General features: G+C 38.8%; 1 pseudogene; it reads right to left on the reverse strand.

Moving 5' to 3' along the window:
* Positions 1-3,648: 3,648 nt before the first annotated feature.
* Positions 3,649-6,081, reverse strand: LOC110306538 (pumilio homolog 3 pseudogene; annotated as a pseudogene).
* Between the last annotated feature and the right edge of the window lie 19,934 nt (positions 6,082-26,015).

A 26,015-nucleotide genomic window follows, 5' to 3' on the forward strand; every position in this document is an offset into this window, starting at 1 on the left:
ACTAATCTTTCTCAATAATGTTTAAATATTTGATTAAAAGTTAACTATATCATTTCCTCCCCTTCCTTTTCTCCCTCTAATTCTTCTCATGTCCTCTCCCACCAACCCTCCAAGGTGGTACCCCTTGCTTCCTCTATAATTCATGGCCTCTTTTCCTTTGATTATTGATATAAATATATACATGCACATATAAACAAATAAATACAACCTTTAGAGTCTATATATTGATTTCGGGACTTTCTATTTATAACCTTCATCCTTGGAAAAGACTAACTTCTTTTTTCAGATTTGACTGTAGGTAGTTGTCTTGAGATGGGACCCCTTGAGATTTCCCCTTCCACATCAGCATGTCTATTAGGAATATCATTGTGGGACCCCTTGAGATTTCCCCTTCCACATCAGCATGTCTATTAGGAATATCATTGTTTGAGTTTCCTTTAGGCAGCCATATTGTTGCAATATTGTAGTTGTAGCTTCTCAGTCTTTCTGGAAGAGACAATTCAAAGCAGACTTTCCAGTCCTTTGGCTCCCTTTGAAATGTTTCTTGAGTGTTAGGAACAGAAATTGTGCTATTGCTGTACCTGTTGGGTCTGGGCAGCTTACCATCAGTTGTTTTCTGTTTGTTGACCACACAATTTTGAGTTACAGATTTTGAGTTATAGTCTTCACCTACTGCAAAAGACGTGCTTTTTTTAATGAAGAGCAAGAGCCACATTTATCTGTGGGATTAGGATAAATATTTATAATGTAGCTGGAAACTATACCTGTCTAGTAAAGGGGTGATAGTGGCTTTCTTCTAAGATTCATGACCTCACTATACACAGACTTCTAGTACCAGATTTCCCTCCTGTTAAGTGGACCTTAAATCCAGTTAGATAGTTATTGGTTACTAACAAGCTATGAGTGCCATTATAGCACCATTAGGAATATCTTGCTATGCTGGCCATTTTTTTTGTGCTCTTAAGCATCACAGTCCAGTAATACTATCAGTTGTTTCTCCCTTTGACATCTTTTACAGCCCCTTCTGGTACTATGAAAGCTGACACTCAATGACTATGCCTTCAGTTCTGATTCAGCCCAAATTGAATCGTATGTGTTATACATTATCTTTAGCACCAGGGATTTGTCTTTAATCCCTGAGAGACAACTAAGAGCAACAGCAATAACATACATGATTTTGGAAATTCCCTTGTCCTATCCTGATCTACAACTCAAAAGGAGGTTTCTCATACCTGCTGCTGGATTTTTGTTAAATGGTATATGGCTCTTGAAGGGATTATTATTAGTCCAAGTATGGATATATTTATACACACTTAGATGTGTTATATGTAATTTTAGGTAAATGTAAAATAATATACTTATGAGTTTTTCAAACATCCTTAGTGTTCTGTATTTCTCCTCCTACCTTCTCTCTAGTTTATTTCTCCTTCCTCCCTGCTTCCCAATTAAAGGGGCCCTTCCCATTTTCCCATGCTCTATGCCCCACTTCATATCACCCTGTATCCTGCTGTCCCCATCTCTAGAAGTCCCCAATATAATTTTTAAATTTTTGGTTTAAAATTATTATCTCTAATATAGAGACTGAAAAGTATTTATAATAGTTCAAAGGACAAGGTTTTGGTTTTTGTTGTTGTTGTTGTTTTTGTTGTTGTTGTTGTTTTCGAGACAGGGTTTCTCTTTGTAGCCCTGGCTGTGCTGGAACTCACTCTGTAGACCAGGCTGGCCTTGAACTCAGAATTCTGCCTGCCTCTGCCTCCCAAGTGCTGGGATTAAAGGCGTACACCACCTCTGTCTAGCAAGATTTTTTTTACTTTACTTTTTTTTTTTTTTTTTTTTGGTACTTTCTCTTCCATGTATGGCAAAGCAAAACAGACAATACTCACTGCAATTTCAATGATGAGGCAGAAAGAACTTGGAACATGTGCATTTACTATCAAAGAATTACACTGATATGCATTGCCCTTCAACTGACAATGCTGAACATGCACATTTTATTGATATTGCAAGAGCCCTCTTGTCCTCCGTGGCAACTCTCCTCTACAAATGTCTTTTGGTTTCCTTGCCTTTGCTTCCTCCATCAGACTGTCAGCCTTCATTTTTATGTTTTTGACCACTTCCAACACTTCCTTTGCCTACTTTCCAGTTTATAATTTTTTTTTTTTTTTGCCCACTTTGAGTTGGGAAACTGGATAACCATGCTTGTTAAAAATGTTGCCATAAGAAAATTCATTAAGCCCTGGCCCTAAGGGTTAAAAGTACATGCTTTTATAACCATGATGTTAACTTTGAAATATATTTTTTTTCTTATTTCTGACTGTGGATTGCTTTCCCAGGGGTGGAGGTCATAAAAAAGTCCACTAATAAATAAGAAGGCTGTTGATATAGCTTAAAGCAAAGCACATATCATTCTTCTTCTTAAAAATGACACAATAAAAGCCTTGTAATTTAAACCATGGTAATCATATTTGAGCTTATAATGGAAATAGAAGCCCAGTGGTTTCTTTCCAGACATGTCTACAAAAGGCTAGGCCTCCATGAGGAAGTAATGACTTTTCCTTTCTCTGTGTTTTCTGTGAAGAAAGTGCATTTCTATCTCTCTTTCCCATAAGAACACTGACTTCAGTGACTCCAAGTTTAGAGTGATAATCCAGCTGCTGCTGTGGTGGTTCCAAGCAAGTACCTTCAATTGTGAGGGATCTAGACATCAACAGTATCAAAAGCCACGGACTAAAAGCCAAGACATCTTCTTGTAATCGTTTGAAAGGACCTCAGACTAGAAACAAGGATAAGAATAAGACAGTCATGTCTACCAGTAAATTAATAATCATGGAAAGAACTATCTTTTCCAATAGGTACCTGCATTTAGCATCCTGATCCTGGAGGGGAACAACACTCTCTTTCTCAGCTGAAGTCTTTAGCTCTGGGGATGCTCAGTCTATCAGAAGTAAAGATATTGTTGGTGACTAGCGACTAGGGATCAGCCATGCAGAGACTATTCAACAACCTTCAGGACAGTTTGCATTAGTTCTCTGGAATGGGTACCCACGCTGTCTAACTTCTCTACCTGTCTACCTGTTCTTTGTTTCATATTCTCTCTCTCTCTCTCTCTCTCTCTCTCTCTCTCTCTCTCTCTCTCTCTCTCTCTCTCTCTCTCTCCCCTCTCATTTGTTAGTAAGAGAAATAGTTTTCTTCTAGCAGATAAGGTGTCAAATTTAGACCTGTTCTACAAATAAAGTCCTCATTAACCTCAGCCATACAGTGCTCACATTGGCTGCCTGTTCTCTGTAGTAGCTGCATAGCCCATTTCCTGTAACAAAGATTGATAGGATTTCTCTATAGTGTTGAACAGCACAAATAAGCCTTTTGGATAACTTATGCAATGAATAGTCAATTAATTAACCCATTTATTTTCCACTTTGAGAAATAAATTTTATATAAATAGGTTCTTTTACAAAGAAGAAATACATCATAGAGCTTTCATATTCTGAGTATGGTGGATCCCACCCTTATTCACTGGGAAATGGGTTCCAGCTCCATCATCCTGTTCATACCTATGCACTCACCTTTCAAAGCAGACTTTCAACTCTACTGTTGGTGCCTTTGCTTGCTTGCTTGTTTATTTGTTTGTTTGTTTGTTTGTTTGTTTTCTCATGTGGGAACCAGGCTCTTCAATAGAGCTTATACTTTGTTTAGAACTTCCTGGTCACAACACTTAAGAGGGCTGATGAGAATGTTGGTCCAGGACTTCGGGATTTTCATGCCAACATGCTTTACACGTATTTTTGCAGAGCAATCTTCTCTTCCATTCTGTCATCTTTTAATCTTGCTTTGTTAACCAGTTGAGAGCTATATGTCACAGAGGACTTGAATCTCTCCATCCTTGCTACCAGGATGTAGTTCTGCTGCCACCAACATGGTGATGGCATCCATAGCAGGCTGAATGTCTCCAGTAGCAGACCTCAGGATGTCAAACAGCAGCACACAAGCAGATTTATCAGCACCACCCCCTGAGCATGTCCTTAGAGATGGCTCAGCAAAGCTGGAGAGACAGATTCCAAGAGCTCACATGGTGTACTGCAGTGTATTTCTTACTGTATGCATCATCATCATCACCTTTCTGCAGAACCTTCATAAGTTCTTGTACCACATAGGATGGGTCTCTGGACTCAATATGTAGGATAGGATCTTCCTTCCATGTTTTTCTTTTCTTTTTTTTTTTAATTGGGTATTTATTTCATTTACCTTTCCAAGGCTATCCCAAAAGTCCCCACATGCTTCCCCACCCACTCTCCTACCCACCCACTCCCACTTCTTGGCCCTAGCCTTCCATGTTTTTCATTTCATTGTCATTTACTGTGTTGGATAAGGCACTGGTGATCTCTGATATAATTATATGCTTCCAAGCTTAGTATCCGCAATACAATCAAATGCCATCAGTAAAACCGAAGAAGAGTACTGGCCAGTAGTCACCTTTTCAACAGACTTCTTCACTGTTCACACTGTCCTACTCTTGGGTGTACATGCCACAGGAAGCAGACAGCAACAAGCACACCATCATGTTTGGAGCCAGGTATAGCACTGCTTGCTGGATGACTTCAATGAGTTCTGATTAAAATTCTGGGGGAGTGCATGGGTTTAAAAAAATTAACTACAGTGTGCTTAATTTGGGGCCATTGGAGTCAGAGTCTGCTCCATTTCATCCATAATGAGCTCTAATTTTCTGGATGTACCTCTAGCACCTTATCCAGAGTTGGGTGATCTGCTGCCTTGTACAGCTAGAATGTGTTCCATAGAGCTCCCCTATCTGCATATTCCTCTAGTCCAAAGTGGCTTAATCAATGTACGCATACTCCACAATGCCCAGTGTCTCCGAGTGCCTCAGCATCTTTGTCATGTGGCCTTTAAAATTTGATTACCCCTGCAATCTGTGTTCTACTGCCATGTGGTAGAAAATGTTTAACAATATTCCTGTAATATTTGGTTTTACTTCATTCATCCAAATCTCACAATTCTTCAGAAACCTGTATCCTCTGCTCTCTGGTGACATACTGAATGAAGCACGGGATCACACGTGTTGAGTCATGAGCAAAGGCATAGTTTTAGTTTCCCCTTGAGCTAAATTCTACAAATCACTCCTCAGCCCCACTCTTTTATTTTCCCTTGTCGAAACTTTTTGTTCGAACCACGATGTCACAGTTAGTCTTATAGCCGAGCTCTCACTCTATTTCAGCTCTTTCTTCCGTGTTTCGAACCTGTCCCATCTGGGTTTCTGGGCTGTTGATTCACCTCCTTTGTTTACTGTCTGGCTGGAATTTTCTCTTCTTGTTGAATTTATCTGCCTCCTGTAATTTGTCCTTAATCCCTTTGCCCTCTTGTGGCTTGTCCTTGAACTGTGCTATGCCCTCATTGACAGGTTTTGTGGCACCTTTCTTAAAGTTCTTATATAAACTTTTAGGTTCGCCTTCCTTAACAATTTTCCTTGGGATGTCTTTGAAGAGCAAGAATCAATGTTTATATGAAATATCTTCTCTTGTGATGTCTTTGGACTCTTTCTTCTGATTTTTTTTTCCACTTGACATCCATCATAGCAACTTGTACACAAGGGGCAGAGGCACGCAGAGTTAATTCATTCATTCCTTTACAAAAAAAAAAAAAAAGGCTATACTGGCATTCTGGCATTCCCTGTATTATCTATTACTGAGTAAAATACAAAACAAAATTTAGCAGCTATAAAGAATAAAAATTAATATCGCATAGTCTCTGTGAGTCGAGAATTCTAGTATTTCCCTTATTGATTTATAATCCTATGGAGAACATGATTTGATAAATTCTCAGCTGTGTTGTACTGCAATGGGTACTACCATAGGTAGACCCAGCCAGAGAGGAGTAGAATATAACATGGGCATGTGAGCTGAGTGTTCATAGAATGGCTAGGAGGTTCTTGGAAGTAAAGCAAATAGCCTTGGTGGTAGTGTGGCAGTGACGACCATGAGACTCTCGTATTCTGAGAACACAGAGTGTGATTGACCAAGGCACCAGACTCTGCCCTACAACCCATCACCGTGTTTGACCCAAAGCCATGGCTCCTAGGTACTGGTTATCTGGGCAGGGGAATTATATGAGGGGTACTCTTAGGTAATGTGGATACCACAGAGGAAAAGTTTGATAAAGACTCCCTGGTATGCCTACCACACTCTTCTCAGGACTAGTTGAAGTCTAACATGCTTCTGCCTGATCCCTGCTTCTGCCTCCCCTTTCTTTTATTTGAGATTTGTTGATGTCTAGCAACTCTCTCATTCTCAGCCAGCCTACACCCAATTTTCTTTCACAGATATCTTCTCTGACATATTCATTACACCATTAATATAGACTTGTTGTTGATTTACCAGTGAACCTGGACTAACACAAAGAAAGAAAGGCTCCTGCAGAAGTTTTTATTAAAGGCAATTTATTGAGAAAAGACATTAACTAGTTCTGCTAAGGATACATTGTTAAAATAGAAGTTTTGTTGGATGTATCACCACTTAAGTAATATATAGTCCTTTACCTGAGTCCATGCTTCTCTTGGATAATTCCAGCAGACCAACTTTTGTTACCCTTACTTAAAATGTAACATGACAAATTTTTTCTAGATAATCAACATCTAAGCAGATGTTTATAGTAACTAGTTCTAGAATATTGGAAAAATTCATATATATGTACATATAAATTGAGAACATAATTATTAAAACAAAAGGTTAAAATATTAGAGTGTTATAACAAAATAGTACATAGATTGACATGACTATTGACATACTACATCAACATATTCACTCATCATTTAATGGCAAAATATTTTCTAAGAGCTGTATCACTGAGTGACTTGTCATATGTGTTGGAATTCAGATCCAAGAAAAACAGTTGAGGAGCTTTTTTACAAACCAAAGCAGACATGGCCTCCAGATTTTCCCAGCATCCCTCAGTCCCTACCTGTTAGTGGGCATGGAGGGCAGACCCAGCCCTCTATCCTGAACTTTCTAGCTCAAGGATTGGGCTTCTCCTCCCCTAGAAAGTCTTTCCTATATAATCCAGAGATTTTTGGTCTCCTCTCTCTCTCCCCCTCTTCATTTTCTCTCTGTGTCTGTGTGAGCATGCTCTTTCTCTCCTTTTCTTCCTCCTCCACTCTGTTTCTCTCCTCATGGTGACTTCCCTGGCCGCATTCCTTGAGACTAGTAAACCCACCAGAGATTGACTTTGGCTTCCCAATAAACTTGCCTTCATATATTTTAATTTGGCTTGAATTGGCTCATTTTAGCAGCAGAAAATAACTTGTCAATATATAAATATTATGGGATGTGTTTACACAAATGTAGATATTGCTTAGCATCATATAGCAAATGTAGATCAATCACTTATTATGGCCTCTGCTACAGTGGAGTGATATGACAACTAGAAACATTTGGACTAGCTGTTTTAAAGTAAACTTTTATGAGTATGGTCTAATACAGTATGACTATGTAAACAAGTAACATATTTCTTTTTTCATGAAATGTCCATACTGTTCTCTATATTGGCTACACTTTTAAATTCACACTAAGAACTTGCATGCCTTCTCTGAATCCTTGCCAACCTTTATGACTTTCATTGTTTTGATAATCACAATTTGTAATACGGGGAAGTGATATCTTTGTGAATATTTGAACTTGTTCTTCAACATTCCTTTTGGCTAGTTTTGAGAAATGTCAGAGAAGACAAATTGCCCATTTCTAAAATAGGTTACATGTTCCTTGCTAATGTGTTTCTATGGTTCCTTCTATTTTGAATATCAACCCCTTTTCAGTTCTATAGCTTACTGAGACTACCTTCCATTTGGTATGACATTGCTTCATTCCATCAATTGCTTCTTTTGCTACACAGGAGCCCTTTAACTTGAGAAAATGCCATTTGTCTGCTTTTGCTTTGTTTCCTGGACTTTTTGTGGTCTGTGCCAGAATTCTTTCCCTTGCTAACATCCTGAGTCATTTCCCTTGTTTTTCTTCAATAGTTTTATGTCTTCCATGAGCCTTTAATCTACTTTCAGTTGAATTTTGTAACTGATGAAAACGGGGAGTCTAATTTTACTCTTCTGCAAACAGACATCCAATAGTTGGACAATGCTTAGTGAGAAGACTGCCTTTTGTTTAATGAATGTTGATAGTACCTTCTGAACTCTCTAGTAATTCAGATGAGTATTTTAAATCCCAAACCTTGGTGGTTTGATCAGTTCCATTTTGAATCAAAGTAACATATTTCTTATCAGTAGCAAAGATTATGCACTATTTATAATGGCATCTATTAAACTTTAATGCAATTGAGAGAAGAGAATATCACCACACATGTGAGACTAGCACACTGTACTAGATGTTATGACAGCGATGCTAACACAAGACAATGGGAATATTTCAGCTCCCTCACAGCATTACAGGACCACTGTTGTACATGTGACCTCTAGTTGACAGATACATTGTTACACAGAGCAAGATTCTTTAGTCAAACTGATAGCATTGGAGCTCATACTAGGTGATTATTCCATTAGTTCTCTTTGCTTTCTTGTTTTCTTTTGGTGCACATGTGCCACAGGATAAGAAGAGACGCATTCCATAATTACTTCCAGTGGATGGCATAAATATAACTGTCATGGATACTAACCCTAGCTGAGAGAGAATTGTTTTTATCTCCCTACAGTGAAGGGGGTAATTTGTTCAGTGATAGCAAAATTTGTCACTCCTGTAATGTGGGGGTTTATAGAGTTCACGTGAGGAGAAGAGGACTTGTCTTAGACCTCATTCAGAATCAAGGAAATCTGGACCCAATAGTTCACAAAGTCATAATTATGAGAGTGAACAGCTCTAGTCATCGGGGTTCCTACTCATCAGGATCAGCAAGAACAGAGATGTGACTTGAGCTCCCTGGGACTAAACCACCAATCAAAGGAAACACATGGTAGGACTAGTGTCTCTAGTTGCATATGTAGCAGAGGATAGCCTAGTTGGCTATCAATGGGAGGAGAGACCCTTGGTCTTGTGAAGATTCTATGCCCCGGTCTAGGGGAATGCCAGGGCCAGGAAGTGGGAGTGGGTGGGTTGCGGAACAGCAGGGGCAAAGGGGGGTGGATAGGGGATTTTTGAAGTGGAAACTAGGAAAGAGGATAGTATTTGAAATGTAAATGAAGAATATATATATATATATATATATATATATGTATATGTATATATATATATATAAAGTTGAGTACATCTTATGTACATGAAGCACCATATATTTCTAGAGAGATAAGAACTGAGGCATAAGGCATTGCTACAGAAAACACTGCATTGATCATGCATGGCCAGGCCAGGCTTGACAGCACTGAAGTTTGATCTCATAATGCCTATATGTTATTTCCTTTGTCAAATATATTCGTAATCTCTGTGCACATAACCGATAAATGTGCACATGTCTTTGTTTCTCTCAAATCAGTTCCCAGTCATTCTTACGTACTCATCATCGCACTCCCTTGTCACTGGGTTTGGTTTGACTTGGAAAGGGTAAGAAAAGCAAAAAACAAGCACCCCACCTTCCATCCCGAAGCTCTGCTTCTCTGTCATGGAGGTATCATTTGGAATGGTCACATCTTCATAATTCAACCTTCTACAGAAGTGGTTCTGCCTTATGGTTGCCTACCTTAACTTCAGTCCTCCAGACAGCTCATTGGTCTTTTAATCCTCCATGATTAGCAGCTTCCTGCTGTTCCTAGCCTCTGAATTATTCCATTGTCCCTTGTTTGCTCTATGTATCAAACAGCCCAATGTTACATCAACTCTGACTTAAGTGTCCAAGGTAGGCTCTGCTTCCTCAAGTCAATTCAAACTGAATGAGACAATCTCCCCAGTTTCTTAAACCCTAATAACTGAATGCCAGAGATGTATGTGATGTCATTATACAGACCTTTATATAATGACATGAAAGTTAACCAATCACCTGATGCAGATAATTTATAACTTCATTTTCGCCAGCTAATAAAAAGCAGGAATACCTAAGCTCAACACATCTGAGGATTAGTCCTCCATTCTTGGTGTGATATAAGAGGCACTAGTCAAACGGTAGAAATAACACAGAGGGAATATGACTTCAAGCCACTAAGCTTAATCATGGAATCTGTTTTAGTTCCATTTAATGAACAGAATAATCTCAAACTTTTAAATAAATTTCCTTTGGCTCTTCTGTCTCCTTAAAGGAGGTATGCTCTGACTCTTTGTGCCATGCCTTTACCAGAAGCTTGCTCTCTTAGCCAAGGCATACTTCTTGCTTTTTTCCTGGCACTGTATGGGCCAACCTTTCCTCGTGTCTCCCCTTTTCCTCTTACACAATACCAAATGATTGTATATGAGTGTGCCCAAATCTTGTCAGGACAGGAGCTGGCATTTGGAGGACACTGTCACCACATGCACTTACCATTTTTTTTCAAGTCACAGACCTATCATGGGATCTATAATCATTTTTACTGGAAAAAAGAATACATAATTGAAAAATCCCAAAGCAGAGGTAAGAAAAGGGGAGCTTGAACTCTCCACAGGAAGTGACCTAATTAGGGAGACCACAGACTGCAAAACCCAGTTTCTCATAGACCAGTTGTATGACAGAACACATTATTCTACCCTTGAATCTCTGTTCCTTCATTATAAAATCAAGAAAATAGTATGTACTTCATAAACTGTAGGGAGAATCAAATGAGTGTATTCCTACAAATTATTTTTAAAGCACTTGGCCCTATAAGAAGGCCTCAGCAGAGATATATTCCAGGAAACACACACAACACACACACACACACACACACACACACGCGTGCGCGTGCACACGCGCGCGCGCAGGCAGGCATTCACATATACACAACTCTTCTGAGAACCATAGGATTGGCTGACAAAGTAGAAAACCCCAAAACAACAAGAATAACAAAGCCCACTGTCACTTTTAATGCCATTACCTAGAATGCAAAAAAGATTATATTTTTATATAAGTACATAATATAATATGATTCTGAAAAACAAAATATGCTTCCATGGGGACCATGAAAGTGGGTTTGGATTTGCATTTAAATATATAAGTCACATATAGAAAAGTTATAATCTGTAATGTTATCGGTTTTCTTTGGAAGAAAAATTGTCCTTGAGACAGCTGCATCTGCAGACCCCTTGTTAAATGTCAAAATTCCACAGCAATTATGTTATTATAAGGTAAAATGGATGATGTCAAATGTGCTTGCTTCCTGAAGCACTGTTTAATCTACTTCAATAACCTTTTTAAAGATTAAGTTGAAAATCTGTATTTTAGTGCAAGTCTGTTTCAGAAATCTTAGATAATTTAAAGTTGCCACATCATTCTGTTAAAGGTTAAATTTCACCAAATATTAAAAAAAAAAAAATGTTGCCATCACAACCTAGTAAACTTGAATGTTCCAATGTTCTATTAAATCCCTAAACTATTAACTTCTCTCTTGAAGTACAACATTCAGAGCCGTACTCTTCCCAGAACACATTTTCTGATGAATGACACCACTCAGGCACTTAGGGCCCAGTGAAATGTATCCCCATGTGGGTGACTTCATGCAAGAAAGAAGTCTCACTCAGAAGCTTTGGGAGTTCTCCTGAGATTCACATCAGCAGCTCAGCCTGCAGAAGGTGACCTGGGAACAGACATTCTTTACAAGGGCCCTAGCAGACTTTTGTTGACATTTCTCTGCTATAACCTCTTGTATTTATATGATTGTTCATAATGATCATTTATAGATACAGGATGTGGCTTTGAAATTAAGAGAAAGTGAGTCACTAAAAAAAAATAAAGTATTAAAAATTCATTTACTTTTTTTAAAAAATGGGCTCTCATGTTGCTTTAGGCTGACCTTGAACTCACTATGTAACCTATGTAAACAAGGATGGCATTGAATTTTTGATCCAACTGTATCAACCTCCCAAGTGTGTGGTTGGTTGTATGATGCTGCAGTTGAAACCCAGGGCTTTGTGCATGCTAGGCACACATTCCATAAACTGAGCATATTGCCAACCCCTCTTTTTATTATTTTTTTACCAAAAGATACCATGGTCATTAATTTTGGTACCCAATAGCTCTTACTACCTATGTGGCCTTGAATGAATTGTTAAGTATTTCTGAGCTTTAATTTCCTCCTCTTCCATAGTGAACAAGGCCAAAATGACATGGAAAATAATTTAAGCTTTGGGGAAAATGCCTGACTCATCAAATACTCTCTCTCTCTCTCTCTCTCTCTCTCTCTCTCTCTCTCTCTCTCTCTCTCTCTCTCTTTTTTTTTTTGCTTTCTACTCTTAGAAACATCTTTTTGTGGGGCCAGCAAAAGGCTCAGCAGGTAAAGGTACTTAATGGCAAGCCTGAAGATCAGAGCTTATTCCCTGGCTCACAAGAAGGAAAGAAAGACCCCTTGCTCGATAAATAAACTGTAATAAAAACTCTTTAAAGCCACCTATTTCTGTATTTATTATTGTTTTTCATAGACAACCATCTCTTTCCCCATACAACTGCAATGCAAGAAAAACACTACTGAAGTGATGTCATCCAATAAAACTCCATTGACAATCACTTAACTTCTGGCAGAATGAAGCAGACATTGATTTAGTGCATCGCAATAGTTCCACTTATGAGTATTACCTAAAATAATAAACACTTTTTTGTGCCCCTACAATATGTAAAGTAGTTCACTAACTGCATTCTGCCACAACAAAGAGCAGTTTAGGCTCAGTTCCCACATTTTTAAGGAGCATGAAAAGCTTCGAGCCTCCACTCTACCTTCATGGTTCAACTCAAGTTTAAGTTGAATCTAAAGCAAGGTGCTTACAAAAATTCTATGACTATAATTTTTAAAAATTCAGAATTCCTCACAAATGTACTTTTTATCTACCCCCAAAGGTCTGGGAAAATTTGTATATCTTGTGTGTCCAACAGCAGACTCCCAGAGCTTCCAGAAGACAAAACAAAATAAAACGTAATAATGAGACTGGATCTAAAACATGAATTGACAATGGTTTTGGTGATTATTTGAGTAAGTTATGCTTCTTGGAAAGGTACTTTCACATTTCAATGGTTACTTGGCTTCAAGATGCTTTTGATAACTGAATGACAACTTAGAAATAGCTATATATTACTAATAATCACCCTACACAACCTTTGGGGTCTAAAACCCGGGATCATCTGTGAAAACAAAATTAGTCTTTAAGGCTACAGAAAAACAGCAACAAATACAACCAATGCCACAGGTAAAATGTAGCCAAAAACACTTTCCAGAAAGATGTTTCTTTTTTATTAGATCTTTTCTTTATATACATTTCAAATTTCAAATGCTACCCTGAAAGATCCCTATACCCTCCCCCCACCCTGCTCCCCTACCCACCCACTCCCACTTCTTGGCCCTGCCATTCCCCTATACTGGGGCATATAAAGTTTGCAATACCAAGGGGCCTCTCTTCCCAGTGATGGTTCAACATCCTTAATCATCAGGGAAATGCAAATCAAAACAACCTTGAGATCCCACCTCACACTAGTCAGAATGGCTAAGATCAAAAATTCAGGTGACAGCAGATGCTGTCAAGGATGTGGAGAAAGAGGAACACTCCTTCATTGCTGGTGGGATTGCAGGCTTGTACAACCACTCTGGAAGTCAGTCTGGAGGGTCCTCAGAAGATTGGACATAGTACTACAGGAGGATCCAGCAATACCTCTCCTGGGCATATAGCCAGAAGATGCTCCAACTTGTAATAAGGACACATGCTCCACTATGTTCATAGCAGCCTTATTTATAATAGCGAGAAGCTGGAAAGAACCCAGATGTCCCTCAACAGAAGAATGGATACATAAAATGTGGTACATTTACACAATGGAGTACTACTAGGCTATTAAAAACAATGAATTTATGAAATTCTTGGACAAATGGATGTATCTGCAGGATATCATCCTGAGTGAGGTAACCCAATCACAAAAGAAGTCATTAGATATGCACCCACTGATAAGTGGATATTAGCCCAGAAACATAGAACACCCAAGAAGATGTTTCAAACTGGTGTTCTAAAATGAAAATACAGATACTGTGTTGAGAAAGAAATTCCCAGACAAAGGAAGATGCGATTTACCTAAAGGTGTAAAAGAAAAAAATACATTGAAAAATATATGGTCCTATCTATACAGGACACAGACATCTTACTTAGTGATGGTCCCTTAGAAACTAAGTTATTTAAAAATATTTGTCCTTGATCCTTCTCCCTGGAAGATAATGGGGTCATTCACATGCTTATGTGTACAGATACTATTGTCACTTGTGGTTTTGACAGCATCAAAAACCATAAGGAGACCAGCAGTCTCAACTAACCTGGATCCCTAGGAGCTCTCATAGACTGAGCCACCAATCAGGAGCATACTCTGGCTGATCCACAGCCCCTGACACATATATAGCAGAGGAATGCCTGGTGTGGCCTCAGAGGGAGAAGATATGCCTAATCCTTGAGAGACTTGAGGCCCCAGGGAAGGGGGAGGCCTGTTCTGGGGGAAGCACATTCTCAGAGACAAGGGGGAAGAAAGGTAGGGGGCAATGGCTAGAGTGTAAATAATAATAAATAAAAGCCAACATTTTCCCAATGAAAGCTACACAGAACACTGTGGTATACAGTATCAGTCAATGGCCATTACTTATACCATTATCTCATAGTTCCCAGTTAGTGATTTTTCTTGAATAATCTTTATGCTAAGTACACTCTACAAAATACATGTATGTTGCTATGGCCTTTCTTTCTTCAGTTACTGCTATATGTTGACAATTAGCATACATCATGGATGTCAAGAGATAATACCACTGGACCTGCAGCTAAAATGATTCAGTAAGGTCTCAGGTCCCAGCCTCTGGAATTTCAATGTCTTTACTATGTAATGGCATGTTTTTGAGAAAGAAAAAAAAAGATGGTGTAAATATTAAAGCACAGAGGCTGTAGGCATTTGCTTTAGAGAAAATTATCAAGGAAACCATGAGAATCACCAGGTCATGTGAAGCACTTGACTGACAAAGGAACCAGAAATAAAAGACTAAGTGGACTAACTTTCAAACAAACCCAAGGAGTGGGTTAAAGGGAATCTGAAGGAAGTGTAGGATTAGGATCAGATTCCAGTGACTTCAACCTGATTTATTTGCCACAAATTTAACTCTAGTTGTGGCTGGATCACAATCTTGGGTGAAGCACCAGCATAGAGGTTTTAAAAAGTCAATCAATGTTTAATCATAAAAGGACTCTCTCAGTATAAGTTTGAGAGCCTGAATTTATTCTTTCCCATGCATAATGAAAGTAATATTTGTAACCCATGAAATAACAGTAAGGATACTTGTGTTTTAGAAATGAAATCGATGGTAGAGCATCACGTCTTTTAGAAAAGATGCTGGGCATGATCCAGGTGGAGTGGCCAAAGTCAGGTTTGTCTCAGATTTATCTCATTGGAGAGAAGATATCAGAGCAGGTAAAAGTAAGACCCCCTGGTGCGTGCTAGCTGTCCCTTGACCCTCTGCTCTCAGTCATATCTTCCCATCCAGGTCTAAGGTACATTTTCTTCAAACTAATTCCATCACTACTCTGAGAATAGGCACAGACCCCATGAGTGGAACAAAAGACACTTGAAATGTCAGGTCCCATGTAAAGGTTACTCAGCAGGGACATATCTTACTCCAGCATGCCCCGCCTTGCTTGACAGGAGAATTGAAAAGGTTGCCAGTGTCTGTTAGACAATTGTACTGGAAAGGTCCTTTTATCTCTTTTAGCTACAGGATCACAGGAAGCTGAAGGTCTGGCTTTTCAGTAGAAGATGAAGGTCCACTTCATCTTAAGTATAAAACGCAGAGGATCATAGTACCAAATAGGAACACACAGATCCATTGCAAGTCATTGTATTTCCCAGAGGGAATTTTCCAGGCATAATTGTTAGGAGAATTCTCTGAGTCATGGGGGACCTTCCTTTGATACCGAAACCTCTGGTCCTTTAACACTCAAGGACAGGAGTCTTAACACATTCCTGTAGTCAAAACAGCGACATTCAGGGATATCCTGTTAGTGTTACGGGTAAAATCAGCCGAACTTTCTGCAATTACTTTCAGCCATCGCAATGATGGAAGTATGCCTGGAAGATGACACAGCATGTGAGAATCTGTTACAACAAATGCCCTCGAAAAGGACTCCTGCAACATCCTTGCAGGAAGAGTGACTTCAGTGGTCCTGTGGTTCTGACTGTTTTGCTGATGAGAATGATGAACGTGTCCATTCAGGAAAGTCAGTGGATTCATCAGGTTAATCCAACTCCAAGTCCTTAGGATCCGCTGTCATTAGCTTGAGTAATAGCCCTAGTGTCTGTAAGTGAAAACAGTCCTTTACATGAATAATCACTTCAGTGAACAAGCAAAGGTTAAGGAGAGAGATCAGAGATTCCATTTCAGAGTGGGAGTTAGCCTTAGCTTCTGCTCACTTTAACTAATACATATTAAAGAGGATTTTACAATTTTTATGTGCTGCGAAAACTCAGTGTCATTGTCAAGCAAGATTTATGACTGGAAAATGAGGAAATTCTCTAAATAAATTTTTTTTAAAGAATTGTTCAGCATAATGAAGTCTCCTTCTCTTTAACCATTTTAAAATTAATGATTCCACAAATCACAAGGACAAAAATAATTAGAAATTTAACTTAAAAAAACAAATCTAAAGGCAAAAGGGATACCCATTGAGATTGAGGTCTTAAATCGTTCTAAGAAACATTCAACATAACTAACATAAAGAAATTGAATCTGAGAGGCTATCATTTAAACAGGAGTATTTTTTATGGCAAATAGCCCTGTCATCATATGTCCTTATAGTGAGTTTAGAAACTAAAGTATCAGACTGTACATGGAAATTAACCATAGCTCATAAATAATGACATAAAGTAGATGCATACAGAATAGTTTCTATGTAAATGCTGACTTGCAACTGGCACTAAATTATTTTAAAATGTGTAATATAAAGGAATATATGCATATGGCTGATGTAAAAAGCCTTTATCATCGATTGGTTTAATAGTCTCGGTGAGTTCAGAATTATCCCCTTCTTTGGATCACACCCAAAAAATTTACAATGGTGAGAGAGGCAGGTGCAGCTTACATCTGAGAACAATGGAAACACATGGTTTAAACAAGACAGGAGAATGGTCAAGGCCTTCTTCACCAGGGTAGATAGTGCAGCATCTGGCCCTTGACATCCACAGCACTTCTACTGTGAGAGTTTTCCACTTCTTGAAAGAACCACAGCTCCAGACACTTGCTGGATATGTTCTTTTCTTGGAGCAGACAGGCCTTTCTTTCTATGTTTGATTCTACTTCAAGGGATCTGTGCCTTGGCTTTATATATGTACATCAATATGATTGAGTTCTTCAGTATTTTGAATGCCTCACATTTTTATTTTGGAAACTGTATGCTAGCCAACTTCATATAAAAGTTTAGTCTAACTCCAATATCATTTTAGAATGGATTTGCTACAACATTATTAAAAGATTTAACCAATAAGGCCTTGTTTATAGTTAAAATAACCCCTAGCAAACAAAAGAAATATTGAGCCTTCTGCAAAATAGTTCAGTTACTATTATGAACTATGTCCACAGAAGATTTCACAGTTCTTGTGCCAAAATGTTTGAAGTCTTATGCTGTTGTTTTGGATATGTCATCAACTTTAAGGACTTTTGAAAACAGCTTAAAAAATAAAATAAGCCGGGCGTGGTGGCGCACACCTTTAGTCCCAGCACTCGGGAGGCAGAGGCAGGCGGATTTCTGAGTTCGAGGCCAGCCTGGTCTACAAAGTGAGTGCCAGGACAGCCAGGGCTACACAGAGAAACCCTGTCTCGAAAAACCAAAAAAATAAATAAATAAATAAAATAAAATCCACATACTTCCTAGTTAAATTATCAAGTTGGTTTTCCATGTAATTTGTAGCTCAAAGCACATATTACAATAACACATTTTGAAATTCATCTCAAAAAGATCTAATTTATATTTTACCTTCTTCTACAACAACTATACATTAGAATAAAGATACGTGTTGTTAAGAGCAGGAGAAATGCTCACTGTGTCAGAGTGATTGGTGCCCCTGAGAAAAACTGGTGTTCTGTCCCCGTCACCTGTGCAGGATGGCTCACAACTCCCTAGCTCCAAAGGACTCAAAACCCTCTGCTGGCATCTATGGACAACTACACTCATGTGCATATACCCCCACACAGATACACACCAATAATCATAAAACAAAAATAAACAAACATTTAAATTAATTTTTATTTTTGTGCTCAGTCACAATGAAATGGCTAGTAACAAATTCTCTCTTTATAGCCAGTGTATTAAGAAGGTAAGTTCTCTTTCTCATCGGGCAGGGGGCTAGATTGGGAAACATAGAGTGGAGGAGTGTAGTTTCTGCAACATTTAGAGCAGTGAGCCTGGGAACTATCATGCATTTCCTTAGCACCATGCATTAAATGTAAGCAATATACGAGAGGAGACCTTAAGCAGAATTTATCAGTTTTGCTGATTTGAGTAGGCATGGATAAGTGCAGCAAGGATGTGTTGATTACAATTGTATCCTCTCAAGGGTAGTCATATACCCAGCTACATACAAGTATAATAGTATTTCATGAAAAGATAATTGCCAGGGAATTAATACATATGTCAGAGACATAAACTATATGCACAGCTCTTCTCTTATCATTGTGACCAGTACATGATAAGAGTCAGCTTAAAGGAAAAGGGATTCATGTTGGTCATGGCTGAGAACATACAGTGACAGGAGGGACTCAAAGCCCTGATGATAAGAGCATGAGCTACATATTCACACTCAGTCAGAATAGACTGGATAAGAGAGAGGAAAGGGGAAGTAAAACAGAGAGCAACCTATATCTCTCTGTGTGTCATGACTGAGCATACCATATGTCTAGCCTGTCACACTTATAATACCATCCTCCCTGCCAGGATGGACTACACACACTCTCAAACTGTGAAGCAAGATAGACCCTCCCCTCCCTAAGTTTCTGTAGTAAGACTTTTGTCACTATAATGAGAAAATAACTAGCATAGAAGCCAGGATTTAAAAAGTAATGCTCATGAAGGTGAAATTATTAATCCCCCAAATAGAAAATAATGACACACAGAGAAAAAAAATCTGATGAGCTTATGTACTACTATATCAGTAACTATACTAATAGTAAATGGCCTAAACACTTGGTTAAAAGGCAGAAGTATCCGGGTTTGGTGACTGTATATGGGATGGATTCCCAGGTGGGGCAGTCTCCAGATGGCCTTTCCTTCAGTGTCTGCTCCACACTTTGTCTCCATATTTTCTCCTGTGAGTATTTTGTTCCCCCTTCTAAGAAACACTGAACCATCCACACTTTGGTCTTCCTTCTTCTTGAGCTTCATGTGGTCTGTGAATTGTATCTCGGGTATGGGTATTCCAAACTTTTGGGCTAATATCCACTTATCAGTGAGTGCATACCATATTTGCTCTTTTGTGATTGGGTTACCTCACTCAGGATGATATTTTCAAGTTCCATCCATTTGCCTATGAAGTTCACGAAGTCATTGTTTTTAATAGCTGAGCAGTATTCCATTGCTCCTGGGTACGGGACTACTAACCAAATAGTATACATGGAGGAACCCATGGCTCTGGCCTCATATGTAACAGAGGATGGCCTTGTTGGACAACAGTGGGAGGAATGGCTCTTGGATCTGAGGGGGTTCAATGCCCCAGTGTAGGGGAATGCCAGGGCTGGAAGATGGGAGTGGGTGGCTGGGTGGAGAAGCACTCTCATAGAGGCAGGGGAATGGAATAGGGGGATTCCAGAGGAGAGACCCAGGAAAGGGGATAACATTTGAAATGTAAATGAAGAAAATATACAATGAAAGAAAAAAAGGAAGAAGTATATAGTAAAAGCAATAAACTATAGTCTAGCTATAATATACATATTTTATTTATATTAAATATGTATGTTCACTTTTATTTTCTTTTCATTATTCTTAAATGAGACATTATATGCACACCTGTAAGATTGGGAGTATAATAAAAAAGTTCCCAAGTCCCATTTACACACATGAGCTTTAAGATACAGCCCTTTCCTTCCTTCCTTCCTTCCTTCCTTCCTTCCTTCCTTCCTTCCTTCCTTCCTTCCTTCCTTCCTTCCTTCCTTCCTCCCTCCCTCCCTCCCTCCCTCCCTCCCCCTCTCTCTCTCTCCTCTCTCTGTCTTTCTCTCCTCTCTCTGTCTGTCTCCTCACTCTCTTCTCTCTCTTCTTCTTCTTCCTCCTCTTCTTCTCCTTCTCCTCCTTCTCCTTCTCCTCCTCCTCCTCCTCCTTCTCCTTCTCCTTCTCCTTCTCCTTCTCCTTCTCCTTCTCCTTCTCCTTCTCCTTCTCCTTCTCCTTCTCCTTCTCCTTCTCCTTCTCCTTCTCCTTCTCCTTCTCCTTCTCCTTCTTCTTCTTCTTCTTCTTCTTCTTCTTCTTCTTCTTCTTCTTCTTCTTCTCTCTCTCTCTCTCTCTCTCTCTCTCTCTCTCTCTCTCTCTCTCTCTCTCTCTCTCTCTCTCTCTCTCTTTTATTTTTGAGATTGTGAGATTGTATTTTCCCTTCCTCTCCTCCATACAGACCCTTTCATATGCCCCCTCCCGACTGTTCTTCAAACTTACAGATTCTTTTCTCACTAACTGCTATTAAATGCACCTATGCATTTGTACATACATATATATTCCTAAATACAACGCATTCAGACCATACGGTTGTATGTATGTTTTCAGCACTGACCATTTGACACTGAACAACCACCTTGTGTGCTCATCCCTCTCCAGCTGCCTACCTTATTCAGTTGCCTGTGGCTCCCTGTGTAGGGCTGAGGACTCATGAGCTTTGCTCCAGCTAGTGTGCCATGTTCATTGGTGTCCTCCTTGTTCAGCTCACATTTGGGCAGTCATGTTTGTGAGACTTTATGGGTAGAGCATCTGATGTTAGCAGGGATACAATCTCCTGATCCTCTGACTCTTCAAATCTATCCTCCCCATCTTCTGCACTTTCCCCTTAGGTATGGAGTATCTAAAAATGTACTTTAAATATAAAGACATAGATAAACTTTTAAAAATGAAGTTAAAATGAAAACTATCATCTGAAGAAATCAAGACCAGCACTAGTAATATTTGTAAGGATGGTGAATTCAGTTAAATCTGGAAAGATGATTTTTCTTAAATAAAAAAAAAAAAAGGTAGGTGTGTACAAACTGATTATAATTGCTAAAGAGACTGGCACAGTTAGAACTATGGATGCATTTAAGGTTGGACTACATACATTTGCATTATAAGATGAGCATACATCTTTGAGAAATAACAGAATATCATTATTACAGGTATGAATCACCCCCCAAGACTTAAGTATTTTGTACACTTTTTCACTTGCTGGTAATACTCATTGAAAGAGGTGTTTGAACCCTTTGGACATGGTTCTAGCTTGCAAAGTTGGTATGGTTAGGCCACAGGAGCAGGGTCTGTGGATTGTAGCCTAGTCTCAGTTCTATCCAATGTCTATCCTGACCAGGGAGACAATGATCAGGCTATCTCATGGCACGACTACCTGGACGGTCTTCTTCTGACATACGTTCTTACCATTTGTCTTGATAAATGTCTATTGCTGTGATAGATCACCGGGACCAAAGCAACTTGAAGAGGAAAGAGTTTGTTTTTTTTCTTACAACTTTCAGGGCATTACCCCATCAGTGGGGGATGTCAAGGCCAAAAATATGGAAGCAAACACTGAAGCAGAAGCCATAAAGAGGAACATTTTACTCACTTGCTCCTCCTGACTAGTCAGTCTGTTGTTGTTGCTGCTCTTGTTGCTGCTGCCACCGTTGTTGTTTAAAATTTTTATTTTATTTAAAATAGAATTTTTCATACAATATATTATGATTATGGTTGGAGATTCTAGCCTCCAGCACCTCTCAGAACCTTCCCGCCTTTCCACACATCCAAAACCACACCCTTTCTTTCTTATCCTCAGTTAAAAAATAGGCAAATGATGTATCTGAAGGATATCATCCTTAGTGAGGTAACCCAATAACAAAAGAAGTCACTTGATATGCACTCACTGATAAGTGGATATTAGCCCAGAAACTTAGAATACCCAAGATACAATTTGTAAAACACAAGAAAATCAAGAAGAATGAAGACCAAAGTGTGGATACTTCATTCCTCCTTAGAATAGGGAACAAAACACTCATGGAAGGAGTTGCAAAGACAAAGTTTGGAGCTAAGATGAAAGGATGGACCATCGAGAGACTACCCCACCTGGGGATCCATCCCATAATCAGCCACCAAACCCAGATACTATTGCATGCCAACAAGATTTTGCTGAAAGGACCCTGATATAGCTGTCTATTGTGAGGCTATGCCAGTGCCTGGCAAATACAGAAGTGGATGTTCACAGCCATCTATAGGATGGAACACAGGACCCCAAATGGAGGAGCTAGAGAAAGTACCCAAGCAGCTGAAGGGGTCTGTAACCCTATAGGTGGAACAATATGAACTAACCAGTAACTCTAGAGCTCGTGTCTCTATCTGCATCTGTAGTAGAAGATGACCTAGTTGGCCATCATTGGGAAGAGATGTCCTTGGTCTTGCAAATTTTATATGCCCCCATACAGGGGAATGCCAGGGCCAAGAAGTGGGAGTGGGTAAGTAGGGGAGCAGGGTGGAGGAAGGGTATAGGGAACTTTCGGGATAGCATTTAAAATGCAAATAAAGAAAATATCTATTAAAAATAGGATCTAAAAAGTAATAAAAAATAAGACAGACTGAATAAAGCAAACAGAAAGGGATAAAATGCACAAGCAAGCAGAAAAATAAAAGAATTTTTAAAAAAACCTACATACAGACACAGAGACACACATGTTCACATACAGATATCCCACAAAAAACACAAAATTGGAAACGGTAATTTTATTAGGGTGCTCTAGAGTCACAGAACTTATGGAATGTCTCTATATCTTGAGAACTGATTAGTCCAACAAACCCAACAATGGGCAGATGTAAATGGAAAATTCAAGAATCTAGTAGTTTCTCAGTCCCACAAGGAAGTTTTAGGTGGCTTTCTGTATAATCTGGAATCCTGAAGAAGTAGGTTCCAACAGATGTGCTGGCAAGTAAGGGCAAGCAGGCAAAGAAGAGGGAGGCTTCCTTCTTCCATTGTCCTTATGTAGGACTTCCACAGAAGGTATGGCCCACATTCAAGGTATGTACCAGCACACCTAGATTTGAAACTTGCTCTGTTCTGGGCTGCCCCTGAATTTGGAGGTCTGCTTTCCTCAGTCTCCTCAGATTAAAGACGTCTAATACCTTGCCTGTGTCTAAGCTTTTCATGGCCACTATGCCTCAAGATCTGGATCAAAATCATATAGCACCCCATGACAAGATCTGGGTCAGAAGCCTGTGTCTTTCAGCCTCAAGATCTAGATCACAAGTGTGCCCTCCATTTCTGGATTGTAGTTCATTCCAAATGTAGTCAAACTGACAATGAGGAATAACCATCACCCATAAAATATCAGCTTTCTTATAAAGTTCAGGACTACCTGCCCAGGATTGGCCCCACCTATTCCACATCAATTATTAATCAAAAATGTCCCCAGCAGACTTGCCTACTGGAAAACTGATGGAGTCATTTTCTCAAATGTGGTTCCTCTGCCCAGATCATCCTAGCTTGTTTCCAGTTGACAGAAAACTAATCAGGACACCATGATAGACTTCACTCTCTCAGGGACTCAGGACATGGCTCAGTGGTTAAGAATGAATGCTGCTCTTGCAGAAGACTCAAGATTGGGTTCCAGTGCCCACATTTGGACTCCCAGCAAGCACAATGAACCCCAGCTCTAAAGATACCCAAAGCCTGTAACTTTCACAGGCAACAGAACTCCCATTTACATACCCACACCTACACAAATAGTTAAAAATAAAATAAATGCTAAAAATAAATAAAATAAATCTGTCAAGTTGGTCTTGAGGCATTTTATCACAACAATGGTAAAAGTAATTAATATGATATGTTTGTGTTTTTATTACTCTAATATTTATTAGTTCACAGCTGCTGTGGATTATAATTCAGAGATGGCATAGCTGGGTCCCTCACCCAAAGTTCCAGCATGCCGCAATCTAAGTGTCAGTGAGGGGGTATCCTTTCTAGAGCACAACCTTCCCTTCCAAGGTCACATGATTTTTCTTATATACTTGCTTAACAAGAGATGTAGGACATATATAGAAATAACTACCCTATGTTCAGACAAAATATTTCCTTATGTATTTAATATTTTGTGGTTTTAAAATAATCTAGCTGCTTGACAACTTTTTAAATGACAGAATTTAGCAAAAAAGACAATTTGGATTTTTCTACATGGCTACACACTCCACAAAACTATTTATTAAAACCATTGCTTTTACAAATAAACATAACTTCTATTTTAATGAATAAACTACATTTCCATGGTTATTTCTAAGTTTTCCAACTGTATTCTACTACCTATATATTGAAATATCCACACCACATTCTACTTCATGATTATGAACTTACTGCATGCTTTAATATGTAATATAAGAAACAACATTCCTGCCCTAAATAGACATGCACTCTCTCTCTCTCTCTCTCTCTCTCTCTCTCTCTCTCTCTCTCTCTCTCTCTCTCTCTCTCTCTCTCACACTCACACACACACACACACACACACACACACACACACATGTGCTAATATATAAACTAATTCAGCCAAAGGAGATGACAATTTACTAGGCAAAGTTGTTGTTTTCTTCAAGCATATGAGTTTCTTCAAGCAAGATGAGTTTCTAAATCTTCAAATTTTCTATGTGATTCAGAATTTTATTAAAATAGACCTCACTTTTTTTCATACTTGTTGCAAGATGATTTCCTTCTTATTTTTCTATCACACATAGTGTCATTTTTACCCACTAACATCTCCAAGAGGATGTACACACACACACACACACACACACACACACACACACACACACACAAGACCTCTATACCTATGGATTTTCTGCCCATTAATTCAACCAAACACAGATAAAAAAATTTAGAATAAAGAAATTTTACTCATACTGAACATATCTAGGTTTTTTGTTTTTCTTCTTTAGACAATATAATATAATTCCTACTCACAAACTTGCACATTTATCTAGTATTATAAATCATCCAGAGATGATTTTAAATATATGGGAGGATTACATAGGTCATATGCAAATACTACCCCTTTTATGTGAGACAAACCTCTCAGGTTTTGTTACCCACAGTGAGAAATATAAAGGAATCCTGAAGTTGGCGAGTTACTCCTACAGCTATGGAGAGAAGAGTATGTGTATGTGTGAGCAAGTGCTAACCAGTATATTACTTTAGTGTCATTTATCTTCTTGCCAAAAGAAAGTTGACCAACTGAGAAAAATATTTGCAACAATTAGAACTGAAAATTAATATATAGAAGTGCCAAACCTCCTTGGCTAGCCTAAGGTATTCAGATGTTGAATAAATTATGATACACAAGCTTTTAAAAGGCATTTCAAAGCTTAATCAACAGTCTACAAAATTCCCTCACAGCCAAATGTAAGTAAGAGAATGCTAAAAATTATGGGCTAAGACCTCTGAAACACAAACTGGAATTTGAACCCCAGTCTACAGAACAATTACTCAAGGAACTAGAGGTCTACTCCGGAATCTTGTTAAACCACGTATGCAGTGCACTGAGATAGGCTTTGCCCTCTGTGAACTGTTAAGGAATAATCATTTCCTTTGTCCAGCAGGAAAATTGCAAGCAAACCTCTCTGCTGCTGCTGCTCATCCATATACAGAGACCTTGTTTTAAACAGGCAAAAGATGACCTTTGTAGGTGATCTTATTTTCATATGGAATAGGTTTTGGAAACTAGATTTCTGATA

This window comes from Mus caroli, unplaced genomic scaffold (assembly GCF_978045245.1).
Source record: "Mus caroli unplaced genomic scaffold, Mus_caroli_1 scaffold_14, whole genome shotgun sequence".
Taxonomy (NCBI): Eukaryota; Metazoa; Chordata; class Mammalia; order Rodentia; family Muridae; genus Mus; species Mus caroli.